At 37.6% G+C, this 16,088-nt stretch overlaps 1 long non-coding RNA gene across 1 annotated transcript in view; it reads right to left on the bottom strand.

The window, feature by feature from the left end:
* LOC135412050 (uncharacterized) overlaps positions 1-16,029 on the bottom strand; it is a 94,536-nt gene extending 78,507 nt beyond the window's left edge. Inside the window, exons 1-3 of the long non-coding RNA XR_010429473.1 lie at positions 9,531-16,029; positions 7,890-8,078; positions 6,849-6,966 (exon numbers count right to left, since the gene is read on the bottom strand). This is a non-coding gene — a long non-coding RNA (uncharacterized LOC135412050). The remainder of the gene's footprint in view (positions 1-6,848; positions 6,967-7,889; positions 8,079-9,530) is intronic.
* Between the last annotated feature and the right edge of the window lie 59 nt (positions 16,030-16,088).

Consider the following 16,088-nt stretch of genomic DNA (forward strand, 5'->3'; position numbering starts at 1 on the left):
GTTAAAAGCAAGAATTCCCTAGCAAAATATTATACAAAATGCATTATACATCTCATTTATGTTTCTTCCTTGCATGAACAGGAGAAATTCCTCAAAAATAAAATCCTTCCAAGAGAGTCAACTGCAACTCCAAGGGCATTCTGTGGCCATGCAATGCAGTGTTCGCATTAGAGGCAATTGAACTAACACTTCATCATCAGCTAGTATATTTACGTGCCATATTAAAAAATTGTACAGAAGCACCAGCTTCACTCCTAATAACAGAATAACTTCATTAGTAGCACACTGTGCATAGGCTTGCATTGCAAGTTGCAGATATGCTTTTAAAATCCCCTCTCAGCTCCTATTTTCAATGTGAAGATCTTCCTCCCATTAGCTAATTGAGTGCCATACCTACGTAACATTATTCTGAGTAGCCATCTAATAAATGAATGACAGGCCTTCTGTCACAGTATCATTCATGTTCATGTCTACTGTGTTCTTTCTATACCTTCCTTGCTAATTATTTTGCTCTTTCTCACATAGGTAAGAGGTGAAACTGTAGACTTAGAGAACCTAAGGCTATGAAAAAAATTATGACCATCTATGCTGACCTCCTGAATAATGCAGACAAAAGAATTATATTATTCCAAATTAAATCTATAAAATCCTGCTAAAGCAACAATTTATTGTATTAAATAACTTCTAATTCCAATTTAAAAGACTTCAGGCTTTAAAGAGCATATCATATTCCTATACCATTTGTTCCACTGTTTAAGTACCCTAACTATAAAATTAAATCTTATCTAAATCTGCCTAACTTAACCTAACATGCATCAAACTGCTCAGCCTTCTACCAGATGCAAGAGCCTGCCACCAGAAATCTCCTCTAGGGTGCTGTAAGTTTTAATTAACTCTTTTCTTAAACTTCTTTTGTTAAATTAGCATTCTAGTTTATCTCAGTCATGGTGAGCTGAGGAAGATAATATTAATCCAATTTAGCATATATTTGGAAGAATCAGTAAACCCAAGCTTATGGAGAAACTCATGGGCAAAAAACATACATTGAAAGCAGAAGCAGAAAGACAGAAGCAACTATAAAGCTAGAAAAATGATCTTACATTAGTTATCTAGTCTGCTTTCAAAAAAATATCACTGGACTGAACAATTTCATCATTGTATTCTTTCAAAAGATTCAGTTGTTTGAAGCAAAACTCTATTTGAATCACTTAATAATTTCTACAGAACTAAAATATTTTTACTTGCAAATGAATTGAATATAATTAAAAAAAAATTAAAAATAATTCAAACTTTTGGCATTTACCATGAGTTAATATACTCATTCGTTCCTAATCTTTCAACAGTATTTCACCACTACTTTCTTCCTAATTGTCATAATAAGCATGCCTACATCAGTTAATATGTACTGAAATAAAAATAACTAAACAGAATAAAAATGTTTAAAATGTAACCCCAAGGAACAGCTGAGGAAAAGGGCAAGGTTTCTTACTTTTACTAGAAGTTTAGACTGACCTAGAGGTTAAAGGTTCTATAACACGCTAACAACATGGTTTCCTTTAGGGTATAGTTTTTGGAAACTTACCAAGACAAATTTTAGCTCCTTGTACAATTCTAACCCTGCTTGCTATACAAACTTCTTTGCTTCATTCAACTCCTTCCATAAACTCATGACTGCCACAAAGACTGGAAGAAGTTAAATTATTTTTCTAACTCACAGTGAAAATATAATATTTATCATTTTCTACAGCGACATCCTTTTCATTATGTGAACAAGATTTTGTCTCCTTTGTAAAACACCAACATAGTTTAAAGTATATAATGAATAATTATTATATCAATATTTTAAAAATCAAGGTTCAATGCCACATGCATTTCATAAATTTCCTACAAGTGAGCTAAAACAGTATCGTTTGACCAAGCCAGATTTTCATATGAAATTGATAATTATACAGAGTTATGGTTGAAGATTATATCACTGAAAAAATGATAAGGCTGAAACCTTATAATGATCAACAGAAAGAAACATATTCAAAAAAGTACAGAAACGGGAATTTATTTTCCGGAACAAGAAGAAAAATGCTATCAGGATGAAAATATAAAAGAAAAGTGACCTAACCAATTGTAACCAAAGTAAAACCGATAGACTCTGTTCAGAGAGAGGACTTTTTCTGAAGTATTATATTAGTCAAAATAAAGTAGGCAATTTGAGAGAAGTCTGAATGAACAGAAAGCTGGAATTTTAACAAGAAAACTCACATGTTGACCAGATCTTATTCCTAGGGACTCTGAACCAAATGTAAATCTCAAAATTAATTTTTTTTCCAAATGAGAATGGTTAATTCCATACTTAGGAATTAAAACGGCTGTGTTGCAAGAGAGAAGAACCACTAAGTAAAAATATAAGAGAGACAGGACCTCAAATGCAATTTCTCTGCTGGTCTTTCTTGTCTAATATCACTGTTAAAAGAATAATATTGGATGCCTATATAAGACTAAAACCCACTGAAAAAAATTGTTCCTTTGTAGTAAGCACCTCATTCATCCTATGACTAATAATGCATATACTTTGCTTTCTATGAAAAAAAAACAACAAGCCAAAAACCAAAAAACAGCAGAGGAAAAGTTAGTGCTATCTCTTTTTCTCCATACTTTTGTATGGAAAAAAAGAGGTACACATGATGTTATCTGTTTATTCATTCATCTTGCTTTACTTAGCTTTAAATGAGCATATTCTACAGGATTTAAGTAGCAGAAGCGTGGTGACCTATATGGGAGCAGGTCATGTACTGCCATGTGCCAGTCAAAATTGGCTCCAGCCTGTCCTAAACAAAAACAAAACAACAAAACAAACAAACAAACAAAACCCCCCAAAAAACCAAACTCCAAACAAACAAAAAAAAAAGGTGGAAAAAACTTCAGTCTACCAGGGGAGCACATGGCATCCCTGTTCAGACATATTTAAGACTACAGCAGCAGGTGTGGGGAGCTGGAAACACGCTTGGTGGGGGTGAGACACACACCTCCCCTTTCTGCCTTATCTCCAAAAGAAGATCCCTGCTCAGCCAAGCTGGCCCTCTGCCTTGTCTGCTTGACTTCTGACTTTTTAGAATTGCCTGTTCCTTTGCCCTTAGGAGGTGATGCTTAAAAAGTGACCAGCACTGATGGACCCCAGCACCTTCAAAAGCATTTTCCCACGGGGCCTGACTCACTAGTTTCCTGAGCAGCCTGAAGTCTGCTCTCCTCGTGTCTAGGGTTGAAGTTTTGCTGGCACATTTCCTCCAGTCAACAGAGATTTTAAACTTGACTCCATTGTGGTCACTGTGGCCAAGATAGCCATCAATCTCCACTTTACTCACAAGACCATGTGTTAACAAGTAACAAATCAAGGAATGCCTCCTTCCTATTCAGATCTCTTAGTACCTTTACCACATAGTTGTCATCCAGGTATTTTAGGAATTGTCTGCATCTGTTTGAACCAGGGCAGGAAGGGACCTTTTGCTTATGAAAGTGTATGTCTTATTGGTTGTCATTTTCTTCTTGACAATCAAAGGAGTAACCAGAGATTCATGTTTGATGAAAATAAATTTCCTCAAGTAAAATTCCCCAACTCTACATTGTCTCATCACTATATTACCTTAAATTTTAATACAGTGACTTAGTTCTACTCAATTTGAGAGCAACTGAGTTCACAAAGATATTACAGCTATTGTGGTACTCAGTAAATGGGGAGGACCAGGGGACAGAAAAGCAGGGATAATTTCTATTAATTCCCTCACTGATAGAAGAAAAGGGAGACTTTAGATGTTATTCACTTTGACAATAGCCAGCAGGCCATTCAACACATGCATTCTTTGGAATAAGTCAGAGCATATGACGGCTTTTGCCCAGCCAACAGAAGCAAAAGTAAGCTAAGTGTATGTTTTCAAAAGGACATGAGAAAGATGTAAACAACTGCAGTAGGATTCAAAGTATATCAAGTGAATATATAAAGATATAAGGGGTACTGTTTTAGAAAGTCCTAGGGAGATCTAAGGGTATTACTAAAAGATGCCAAAGAAACAGGGAGGTTAGCAAAAAGCTGGATGTAGGGGAATATACAATACCCTCCCAATAAAAAACCAAGCAAAAATCAAGGAAAACATACTTCATTAATTTTCACTGAACAAAGTATTACACTAACGATAGAGAATTAACATGGAAAATGAGAGGTATGGGTTATCTTCTCAATGTGAAGATGGATGCTTTCATTTCATGGTGCTCTGGCCACCAAGGGTGGGCAGAAAATGGGGCATCATTCACCATTCCTGCAGCTGCTGCCATGGGTAGTCAGGAATGTAAGACACCTGGGACCAAGTATGACACCATGAGAAGTTTGTTTTCCTGTCTTTGTTCCCAAGAATATTTACTTAACTCCACAAGATCCACTCCTACAATCTCTCAGATTTCACTGTAAAATGACAGAAAGTTATTCTGATGACAATCATGGCAGCTTCCTTCATCACTCAATTGCTAATTATTTTTTTCTAACAATTTTGATACTATTTCTCATTCGGTTTTTGCTATTGGCAAGATGCTCCTTGTAAGACTGTGCTACATTCTTAACTTTTACTGGGGGGAAAAAGAAGTATTTTACCAATAGAATATTTTAACAAACTAATTAGTATGAACTTGAAAGCTATTAACTTATTGAAAAAGCTATTAGCATATTTTCATTATGCTATCTTGCAAATTAAATATCTATGAGACTCCAGAATCAGGTCTTTATTCTGAGAGGAAATGTCTCTGCTAAGGAGATTAATTTTTTTTTAATTAAAAAAATAAGGTAACTTGACAAATGTGTATATGTTTCCCTCACACATATTTGTAAGTGGTGTTCATTGTACAGCAAATGTTTAAAGACATCTGACTTTGACATATTCTAAAACTTAGTACTTCAGCTCTCCAAGTGACAGATCCTCACTTTTTGGCTGGCGTATTTCTATGCTCATCCCAGATTGCACTTCCCATTTTTGTTAAACCAGGGAGAGAATTACACATATGGACATCAAGAAAAATATTGCATTCACTCAAAAAATGAAGTACAAAGGAAATGCTTTGTCCCTATTAAAAGTGAGGAAATGTTTTGCTTAAAACTGAAAGCTCATCACAATTTAACACAAAGGTTTAAGATAGTTCATCCCATATGCCCTATCTCAACACTGTGCTTTCATGAATCCTGCAGAAATTCTCCCACCTTTAGACAATTTGTGAATCTCTGCAAATTATGTTTTGCATATATTCAGCAGGAAGTTCATTCCAAAAGCAAAAGTCTCTTCAAAAAAATATCCCTACTGAGTATTCTCCAAACTGGAGATGAAGGAGCTAACCCAGTCCTTTGTAGTTGCCTCTGTTCCAGTCTGTTACAATGCCAAAGACAAGAATAGACAGCAAGGGAACATTTCCTTCTGCGCCTTTTGTTCCTTCACTAATTGAGCACTGAGAGTTCACAGATGAGAGAAGCATAAAAGAGGCAAGAAAGACCAAAGACAATTACGTAGATTAGACAGACAACTGCTACTGGAACAATGATACAAAAGGTCAGAGGGAAAAAAACAGCAGAAGGGGGAGAAACTAAGATGAGACAGTTTTAGACCTGTATTCGCTCATGAAGGACAATAAGCAAAGTCAGGACACAAAGTAAGGTGAGGCTATGGATTAAGCAAAATGAGGAAAGATGTCAGAGAAAGAAAAACTGTGTTAAACAGATGATGTCAGCTGAGTGGGGGTAGAGTACAGTTCTGTACCAATATGACACATCCTGCTCAGAAACTGGAACTCAATCTGAGTTTGCAAACTACAGTTTTCAGTGGTCGGTAAAGAATATGCTTTAACAGCCTCTAGAGTAGGCCCTTGTACAGATGATTATCGTTAGTGCTCTCTCAAATTAAGTACCAGATGTTTGTATTATCACAATGACCTATGTGAAGATCAATATAATTCCACATCATGGATTTTTTTTTAGTTGGCTTCACTTTAAAACTTAGCAGTTTATATTGATAAAACTACAATTTTTCTGAGTGATCGTTTTCTAACTGGATAATATTATTTCCCAAATTACTTTTATCCCTTCCTTCATATCATAAATCACTGCTAGAGAAGCACTGGTATTCTATCTAAAACTGACATACAGTTGAGGTGGCACCACCAGTAACAGGGTAAATATTGTTTAAAGATCTTTTTAGTGCTTTGCAGAAAATATCACCATCACTGTCCCAAGCCAATAAATAATCCTGTTGTTGGATAAAACATATACTGAATTTGTCCTTTCACAGACAAATAAAATCTTGCTGAACAAACGTAAGATACCAAGATCCCACTGATCATACATAATGAGGTGAAAAAACTAATCTATTAAATTCCCTTACCAAATACAAAGTCATTTAAGAAAAATATCCTTCACAGTAAGCCAATTTAAAAAAAAATCCATATTGTAAAAGCAATCTTTCTATTTATCATGTTTTCCTCATCTAGATAATCAGAAAGATAAGAGGAAGATGCGTTTTGATGAATGTGGCCCCATTTTTTTCTATTCAATTTTTTCTATATTTTTCATCGTTGGGAGGTTCATAAAATAGTATACCTTCTTCTTTAGTTGCATGTAACACTAAAATGAAGTTTACAGAAGAGTTTAGAATTTAATGTTGATCTTTTTATTATCATCAAATATAATGTAGTCACACTGTACTGTTCCTGCTCTTGTGAAAACCTACACAAAATGGGAGACACTTCCTACAGTGCTGTGAAGATCTAAAGGGACAAAGGATGCCGAGAATTTAAACCGGAAATTTTAAAATGAGGAGAATACTTACCAAAGGATGGTCTCCCCAAAATGAATGAGAGACACATATAAGAAAAACTGTGTAGCTTCCTTATCTTGACCTATTGCTCTGAAGAAGAATCTTAGGTCTCATTTCAGAAAAATGTTGACTGCAAAGCACAGAAAGCATATTTGTTGCATTAAGAGGTGCCATTTTACACAGTTATTTTTCAGATTAAAACTGCATTTTACAGTGATGCAAAGAACTGCAAGGCTGAAAAGAGGGATTATAAAACAGAAAGGGTGCTCTTCAGTTTAAGAAATATTTCTGTTGCTCTCCAAAGAGATTTATTTCATCCACCATATAGCATGTGTCAAGAGTTATGCTGATCTTTCACTGGGAGCTAAGTACCCCGATAGTTTTTACATTACCATGCACCACAATAGCAATCCTTGACATTGGTTATAAGTGTTAGATGGAGCCTTCATTAATTGTCATCATCTTTAAGACATAAAAGAAACCTTCTCTTCTTGAATGTTATTACACAAGAAGTGTACATGTTATCTATATACAGCAAGTGCAAAAATGTTTTGTATTGTAATAATAATCATTTAGAATATATGGGATAGAAAGTGTACTATTGTTAAACTGTCAGTCAAAACCCTTGTTAGACAAGGATAGAACATCACATCCATCTATAACAGCCTTTTCTGTCAGTCAAATGTGTTGTTCTACACAAATCTAGCATCAATTTGATTTTTAAATTGGTAGAGGCTCTAAAACATTATTCTGATGTGATACCAATGTGATCTAAGTTGCTGTTGATATCGGAATACAACACAGGTTTCCTCTCAAATCTAGTTCTGCTTCTGCTTTTAGATATCTGCATAATGTAGATGATTTTGCATATATAAGTACATGAACAGTCAATTTAAATTTTTCTTTCATTATGTTCCAAAGAACATAATGTTTGTTGATCATCTCTAATTTGAAATAAAACATAATTTGCAAAGTCTGTATAAGGGTGATGAAATTATTATTAACATGGACCCTACAAAACCCAACAAATACTCCTGTTTATCAATCCCTTACCTTCATTCAGAATTAGATCAGTCCCTTTATCTCAGCTATGAGCAACTGCAGCTTATGAAAACTGAGTTAAAGAGCACTGAATTCCTCCAGCATTTGTCTGTGACATTAGCCATAGGATGATCTGAATGGGACACGCTATTCACTCATAAATCAATGCAGTTGAACTCTGTCTCTTGTCCCATTGAAAAACTGAATACAAATAAAAAGCACAGTTGAAATTTAAATTTTATTGTAAAATAAAAATAAAATAAGACAAGCTCTGGCTCTTCTTAACCTATTCCCATGCACACCCTGACACCTGCAATTTTGTACTAACTTACTAATTTTTGTATCTGAGTTCAACACAAGCTTGAGAAAACAAATCAATTCCTGCACAGACTACTAATAAATTTTATCATCCCTTTTCTTCCATCGTTGAAGTGTGCAGGTAGGGGTAAAAAAAAGTACAGATTACCAAAAGCAGTGTTAGGTTTTTATCTCATATTTTTAATTTCTGGTTTTAATTTCATATAGGAATCATTAATCTAGAATGATTTGTTAGCATCCTTATAATTATTTGGGCATATGTAATGAACCAGACCTTTTCCATGGGCATAATCAGTGACTTTCAATATACTTGGCATACACAACAACTTTATGGAATTTAGAACCTAACGACAAGGTTCTAAAATCCCAAAGAGCTCTGGGGGCATGTTCAAACAAATTGCTATTGAGATGATATCACCAATCTCTTTTCCACTTGTGACAGGTTCAAACAAATTTCTACTGAGATGGTATCAGAAATCTGTTTTCCACTTGCACTGTTTCAGTAACACCCATAATCAAAAATCAAGGGTGCCAATGCCTAAACCATCCCTGTTTTCAAAACACTAAAACTAACAACTGTTATGAAACGGAGAGGCTAAAACACATGCTCAAGTTTTAGTTTACCAGCCCAGCTAACTTTCTATATTACCAAGGTAAAAGAGCTGGCTACAGTAACTCTCAGTATATCAGACTTAGAACTAAATTCTCTACAGAACTACTCAACACTACTCTTCAAAATCAAACTCAAAAAAAAAAAATCCCAATACTTTACTTTTGTTCTTAGCTTCAACACCTTAACTTCCCATTAAACCACCTAATATTTCCATGACTCATTTAAAATTTAACACAAAAAAATCTCACATAAAGTATAGCTATTTCATTCATTTCAGAACTATGAATGATTAATACAAAAGCAATTGCTAAGGCAATCAAGTTTACGCATAAAATTTAAAAATATTTATTAATGCAGTTAATATTTATTGCAGTATCTACTTACATACTATTTCAAGGGAGACTGACAAAATAGACAGCTTGCATACTGGTGCTGTGTACTGTCTTTCCATTCTATAAACACTGTCATTTACTCAGCATAGCGCTCTGTATGTATTCAATTGTTTAGTCTTAAAACATTTCATGCTTCTGTTCATGTGCTTTTTAATTCAAGATATGGATAAAAACTGCTCAATCTCAATTACCATTTGAAACATCTGAACTGGCATTTGAAAGCTTTTCTACAATGAAAGAGTCTCAACAAGGTAACTACACAATTTACAGAATCATGGAATGGTTGAGGTTGGAACAGAGCTTTGGAGGTTGTCTCGTCCGACCTCTCACCCAAAGCAGGTTGTTAAGAGCTGTGTCCAGTTGAGTTTTAATTATCTCCAGGGATGGAGACTCCATAACCCATCTGGGCAACTTGCTCCAGGATTAGATCACCCTTAAAATATGGGGAATAGAATTAATTACTCACACTCAATCAACCATTATACCGTCAAAAATAATATAAGCATAGTTATTCTGGAAAAAGAAGAAAAAAATCCAACTAAATCCTTTTGACAAATTTGCTTATTCTGCTTAGAAAATTGGTCTATAGATAATAGCAAAATATAGATTATTTTTTTCCCAGCAGAAGCTTCCTTCATGAGAGTGCAGATGCTTGACACTATGTAAAAAATACAGAGGACACAACTCCTGTCTCTGGGAGTTTAGAGTGTGCTATCAAAGCAAAATTTAGAGCAAAGAACCTCAAGTACATAGAAACACATTTAAAAATTTGGAAATATCTGGAGTTTGCCAGGGTTACAAAACAGAACTATTCCTTTCTTTTTATGGATAAGGATACATATAGAAACTGAAATGAGCTAAGGTTTGTTTTCATTTTTAGCTTTTTTTAACAATATCCTATATAGCCTAAATATAACACTAAAAAGATTAACTATTTATTTTTAAAAAAATACTGGAGAACTAATCACAAATTACTAAAAAACCCAAGGAAATTAATGTTTGAAATTTACATGAGAAAGAAAATTGATTAAACTATACAATATATTTTACACATTGGAGTCAAATGTAAGAAAGTATATTTACAAAACAGTTCACAAGATTTTTCCAGGTATTCTCAATTACAGAGCTAAAGACATTACCATCACAGTCTCAGTGGAATGAAGGGGAACATAGTTAACAAAGAGAAGGCTGAGTACTTAACATCTTGTTTGCCTCAGTCTTCAACAAGACAGGTCATCCTCAGGACAACTGGCCTCCTGAGCTGGTAGACAAGGATGGGGAGCCGAACAACCCCCCTGTAATCCAGGAGGAAGTTAGTGACCTGCTGAACCACTTGGATCCCCACAAGTCTATGGAACCAGATGGGATCCATCCCAGGGTGATGAGGGAGCTCATCAAGCCGCTCTCCGTCATTTATCAACAGTCCTGGATCACCAGTGAAAGTCCCATATGACTGGAAGTTGGCCAATGTGACAGCCACCCACAAGAAGGGCTGGAAGGAAGACCTGGGAAACTACAGGCTGGTCAGCCTGACCTCAGTGCCTGGCAAGGTTATGGAACAGATCATCTTCAGTTCGATCACACGGCACCTATAGGACAGACAGGGGATCAGAGCCAGCCAGTATGGATTTAAGAGGGGCAGGTCCTGTCTGACCAACCTGATCTCCTTTTATGACCAGATGACCCGCCTGGTGGATTAGGGGAAGGCTGTGGATGTAGTTTACCTGGACTTCAGCAAAGCCTTTGATACCATCTCCCATGCCATACTTCCGGAAAAGCTGGAAGCCCACGGCTTGGACAGGGGCACTCTCTGCTGGGTTAAGAACTGGCTGGAGGGCCAGGTCCAGAGTGGTGGTGAATGGTTCTGCATCCAGTTGGCGGCCGGTCACTAGTGGTGTCCCCCAGGGATCAGTGTTGGGCCCAATCCTGTTTAATATCTTCAATGATGATTTGGATGAGGGGATTGAGTCCACCATTAGCAAATTTGCAGATGACACCAAGTGTGGGGGGAGTGTCAATCTGCTGGAGGGTAGGAGGGCTCTGCAGAGGGACCTAGACAAGATGGATAGATGGGCTCAATCCAATGGTATGATGTTTAATAAGACCAAGTGCCACTTTGACCACAAAAACCCCATGCAGCGCTACAGGCAGTGGACAGAGTGTCTGGAGAGCAACCAGGCAGAAAGGGACCTGGGGGTTCTGATTGACATGAAGCTGAACAGGAGCCAGCAGAGTGCCGAGGTGGCCAAGAAGGTCAGTGGCATCCTGGCCTGGATCAGGAACAGTGTGGCCAGCAGGACCAGGGAAGTGATTCTGCCCCTGTACTTGGCACTAATTAGGCCGCACCTTGAGTACTGTGTTCAGTTCTGGGCCCCTCAGTTTAGGAAGGATATTGAGGTGCTGGAGCAGGTCCAAAGGGCAATGAGGCTGGTGAAGGGACTGGAGCACAAGCCCTGTGAGGAGCTGAGGATGTTTAGCCTGGAGAAGAGGAGGCTCAAGGGAGACCTTATCACTCTCTACGACCACCTGAAAGGAAGTTGTAGCCAAGTGGGGGCTGGTATCTTCTCCCAGGTAACTATCATTAGGACAAGAGGGCAGTTTTAAGATGTGCCAGGGGAGGTTTAGGATAGACATTACGAAGAAATTCTTTATGGAGAGAGTGATCAGACATTGGACCGGGCTGTGGAGGGAGGTGGTGGATTCACTGTCCCTGGAGGTATTTAAGAAGAGATTGGATGTGGCACACAGAGCCATGGTCTAGTTGACAAGGTGGTGTTGGGTCACAGGTTGGACTCGATGATCTCAGAGGTCTTTTCCAACCTAGCTGATTTTGTGATTCTGTGTGATGCTATGAAATTTGCTACTTTCTACTAGAAAGTAAGAATCACATAAGGGCAAAAATAAAATAATTATATTAACAAAAAAAAACCCACCCAAAAATATGCCACAAGATCTGTTACTTCAAAAATAGTAAAACTAAATTGTGAAATTGGATTTATGTAATATCCTTATCTGATAAAAGAAAAAAAGAAAATTATCAACTTTAAATGTGAAGGTTATCACATAAACCCTTCTTTTCCTCTAGAATGTAAATATTAAGATTCATTCTTTCCTCAAATCTATATTTTCAAAGAAGACTACATCATGGTTGATTTTCAAATGCACGGAGACAGGGAATAAGACATACGAATTTTCACAGTGACTATCTGATTCTAATTATTATTTTTATCTATGAAAATGTCAAATGTCTATACAATGTCAATTTGCCTACTGTACAATCTTTTCCACCAAAAAACGTACCAAATTTTTTTCATTACCAATGCACTGTCTTACACATCATAAACTATGGAACAGAATCAGTTCTCTTGACAGATCTACATCATCACTAGGACTTCTGCTCGGCTGTACCAGGTAGATACTATGATTTTTTCTCCTCCTGTGCTGTCATAATTATGCCAACAGAATACAGTTGGATGCTCCAATCTTAAAATTCCAAAGTATAGAACACATATTAATTTATGTCTGCAACACTAAGAAGCAAGTAGATATTTTACATATCTGGAAATCAAAGAAAGGTGAAGTGCTTTGTCTAAAGGCACTTGGAAGAAACGAGTAACAAAGCCATAATTAAAATTCAACATCAAGCTTCAGGTTAATCCTTGAGACTTAACTGCCTTTTTTCAAAGTGCATGATTTGCAACATCAAAATAAGAATCAATTCAGTCTTTTCTCACTACATCCTTTAATGATAAAATAAAACATCACATTCAGCTTCTTCCCCTGTACTCACACGAACAATCATCTTTCTTAGGAATCAAACTCATGAAATCATTTTGAATTACAAAGAACAATTACAAAGGAAGTCAAGTCACACAAAAAAATTGAATTCCACATTTGATTTGGCCGGTACCTCTGTGTACTGAGAGACTCACAGGAAAACACACATACGTGCTGGGTATGCTAGTATACCAACTTATACTAGACCAATTTAATTAGTTTGCTTTCAATGCAAAGGTGCAGCACCTCAGCAATTATGAGATCGTTAATACAACAGAGCATAACAGCACCTTTAGAGATCTTGTCTAACCTCTAGGCACACATATAACTCCCATTAAGACTAATGGGAGTCACATGTGTGTATCCAAGAGAAAAGAGACCCATTAAAACTGATACAACATATCCATTAATCTTCAGGTCACTCTTAAGGTCAAACATTATAAAAATGTTTATGAACAGTACTTACTAGGTATTCACAGTGGCTACTTTGGTTTTGGTACAGACCTGTGAGCAGTTAAGGCCACGGAAAATGTCTGCATTAAAAGCATCACTATGTTTCAAGTAGTGGCACAGAAATTTGAGAGTGCTTTTCTGTAGTCAAAGAGGACATTTTTCTATCATATCCTGAAAGAATTAGAAGGATAGAAATGACAGAGAAGGTTAGACACAAATGAAAACCTTGGACAAAGGTATGCTGCAGCTTTTCATTTTTCTTCCATCCCCCACTCTTTCTTCATATTTCAGTCCCTTAGTTGTGGTTTTCCGCTTCGGGAAGAGTATTAATAGCAGTGACTAAATTCCTAATCTGTGCAGCCTGCTACAAAGACACTACAAATAACATTTTGGTTATTGAATCACCAGCAAAGAACAACAATTCAAGTACTGCTTGCAGGGTGTAAAAGGTGTTTCAAGTTTTTCAAAGAGAAAGGTAATTTCAGTTTACTCTCCATTTCATTCAGCATATCTGAAAATTCCCTTTTTAATCACTGGAGGAGTTTAAGCAAGCATGCTCTTTTCCAGTTTAGAAAAAGATAAGTCTGTGAAACCGATCTGTTTGGCAATGAATTTGCAGTCTTTGTCCACACTGAATCCTGGAGAAGAGTTCTCACCAGCATAAGGGCCAGATGATCTCCATATGAACAGAGCAGAAGGAACAGCGTGAGGAAATGTGTCAGATGAGTACAGAAATGAAAAAATGAGGACAAAATTCAGATATGAAATACTCCTGTTTGTTTGCTGTTTCTTTCAGGAACTGGAATAAATGAGGAAAAATGGCTTCATCAAGATGTACTCATGAACTATTCTGAAAGTCATCTTCCAGAACTCATGTCAAAACTGTTATTCTGCATGTGAGACTTGTTCAGCACTGCCCTGTTACGCTTCCTGTTACAGGGTCTGCAAGTATTCCAAACACTGACAACTTAGCATTGCAACTTTTGTTCAGAGACCTCATGAGACACAGATAGTCAGCTGCACCTGCAGTGTCAAGTCAAAACAGAGGCAAGCTTCCACCTAGAAATCACAGCTCCCAGAGACAGTCACAATATCAGCCCACCAAGAAATAGCACATTGCTTCACTCTTGAGCTTCTCTATTGCCTTTCTCTGCTATGCCCACATAACATAGGGTCTCACTTCAGAAGATTTTAGATGCTGATAAGCTCTCCAGTATCCTGCACAAGGAGTGTTTTTGTTGCTAATTCAAATATACAATGATAAATAAATGATAATAAATTAATATCATGGTTCAATTAATTACTCCTCTGCAGAAATAAATCATTACATGGTTTTGTTTTAAAAACAAAGCAAAAATTACCCCAAATACCTTGGTGTATATAGTAGACTACCTAAACATTTGAGGGTGATTGTTTTTCCTTTATTAGTGGTCATAAGCTTTCCACTGCAACATCTTTTTGTGAAACAGAAGTGCCTTCCTAGCTCAAAAGATTTTGCTTAAAATGTATTTTTCATAGAAAAGACCTGATCCCCATTTTGTGAAATCAGCCAAGTGAATTAGCCTTATTCACTTCAAACAGGTCTTCTAAAAGAGGAATCACTCATTGTTAACAAAGTTAGGCATCTGTTTTGCTTTAACATTATGAAAAATTACATGTAAATCCTGAACAAAAGTGTTTTTTTCAAGATCTTGATATTCGTAAAGGTCTGTACTTCGTTTTGGGGCACCTCAAGTATTTCAGAGCGCCATCTAATTTCTCGTCTGTGAGTTAGAAAAAACCAGTATAGAATCCATCCACACGTGCCTATGGGCTCCCAGTCTCCTCAGCACAGATAACCTCAGCAAGGTATCTGAGGAACTGGGACTCTTAACGTCACCTGTGAATCTGTGCTCGTGAATATGTCACAACTAAATACAGTTACAGTTTGGAAATAAATAAACCACTATTTGAGTATCTTTTAATCCCTACGTTTAATAAATATTGTCAATTCCTATCAACCTGTTCACAGAGTTCCCTTTAATTTGCTTTCTAGAACCGTAATAGCCAACTTTTCAATGCAGTTTTCCCCAAGGTGTACAATTCATCCAAATAATAGCTCTGAGTCACCCAAAACACTTCCAGCCCGTTCTCAGCAGGAGAACCTGGCTTACACTGACGCCAGTTACAAAGCCAGCAGCCACGCAACCAACAGCGCTGGCGTGTTACTGATGGGGAAATACCCGCCTGCAGTATTTTCAGGACGTTGCCACATTTCCTCCAAAGACAGCTCAGTTTCTACTCTCACAGCCCTGTGATTCCCGCCAGTAAATCCTCCCCGGGCCCCTCGCCGCCCACGGGCTGTGCCTCGGGCTGGCCCCGGCTCCGAGCGGCTCGGCCTCGCCTTCCCCGCACCACTTCCGGTGACCACCCCACCCCGAGCCGGAGCCTCTCCACGGCCCCATGGGCGACCAGGAGCCCCTGCTGGCGCTCGCCGAACTGCAGACGGCGGAACCGCAGCTCGGGTTCCCCCGGGACGCCAGACCCGGCATCGCAGACCCCGCATCACGCGGACACTCCACCTGCCCGGCGGCCCCGCTCGGCCTTGGAGCCGCCCCGCCCCTACCGCTCCCATTGGCTGTTTGTTCTCCCCCGAGCCGCTGATTTGCTCCTCGGCCT

The sequence above is a fragment of the Pseudopipra pipra genome, chromosome 1 (genome assembly GCF_036250125.1).
Source record: "Pseudopipra pipra isolate bDixPip1 chromosome 1, bDixPip1.hap1, whole genome shotgun sequence".
Lineage (NCBI taxonomy): Eukaryota > Metazoa > Chordata > Aves > Passeriformes > Pipridae > Pseudopipra > Pseudopipra pipra.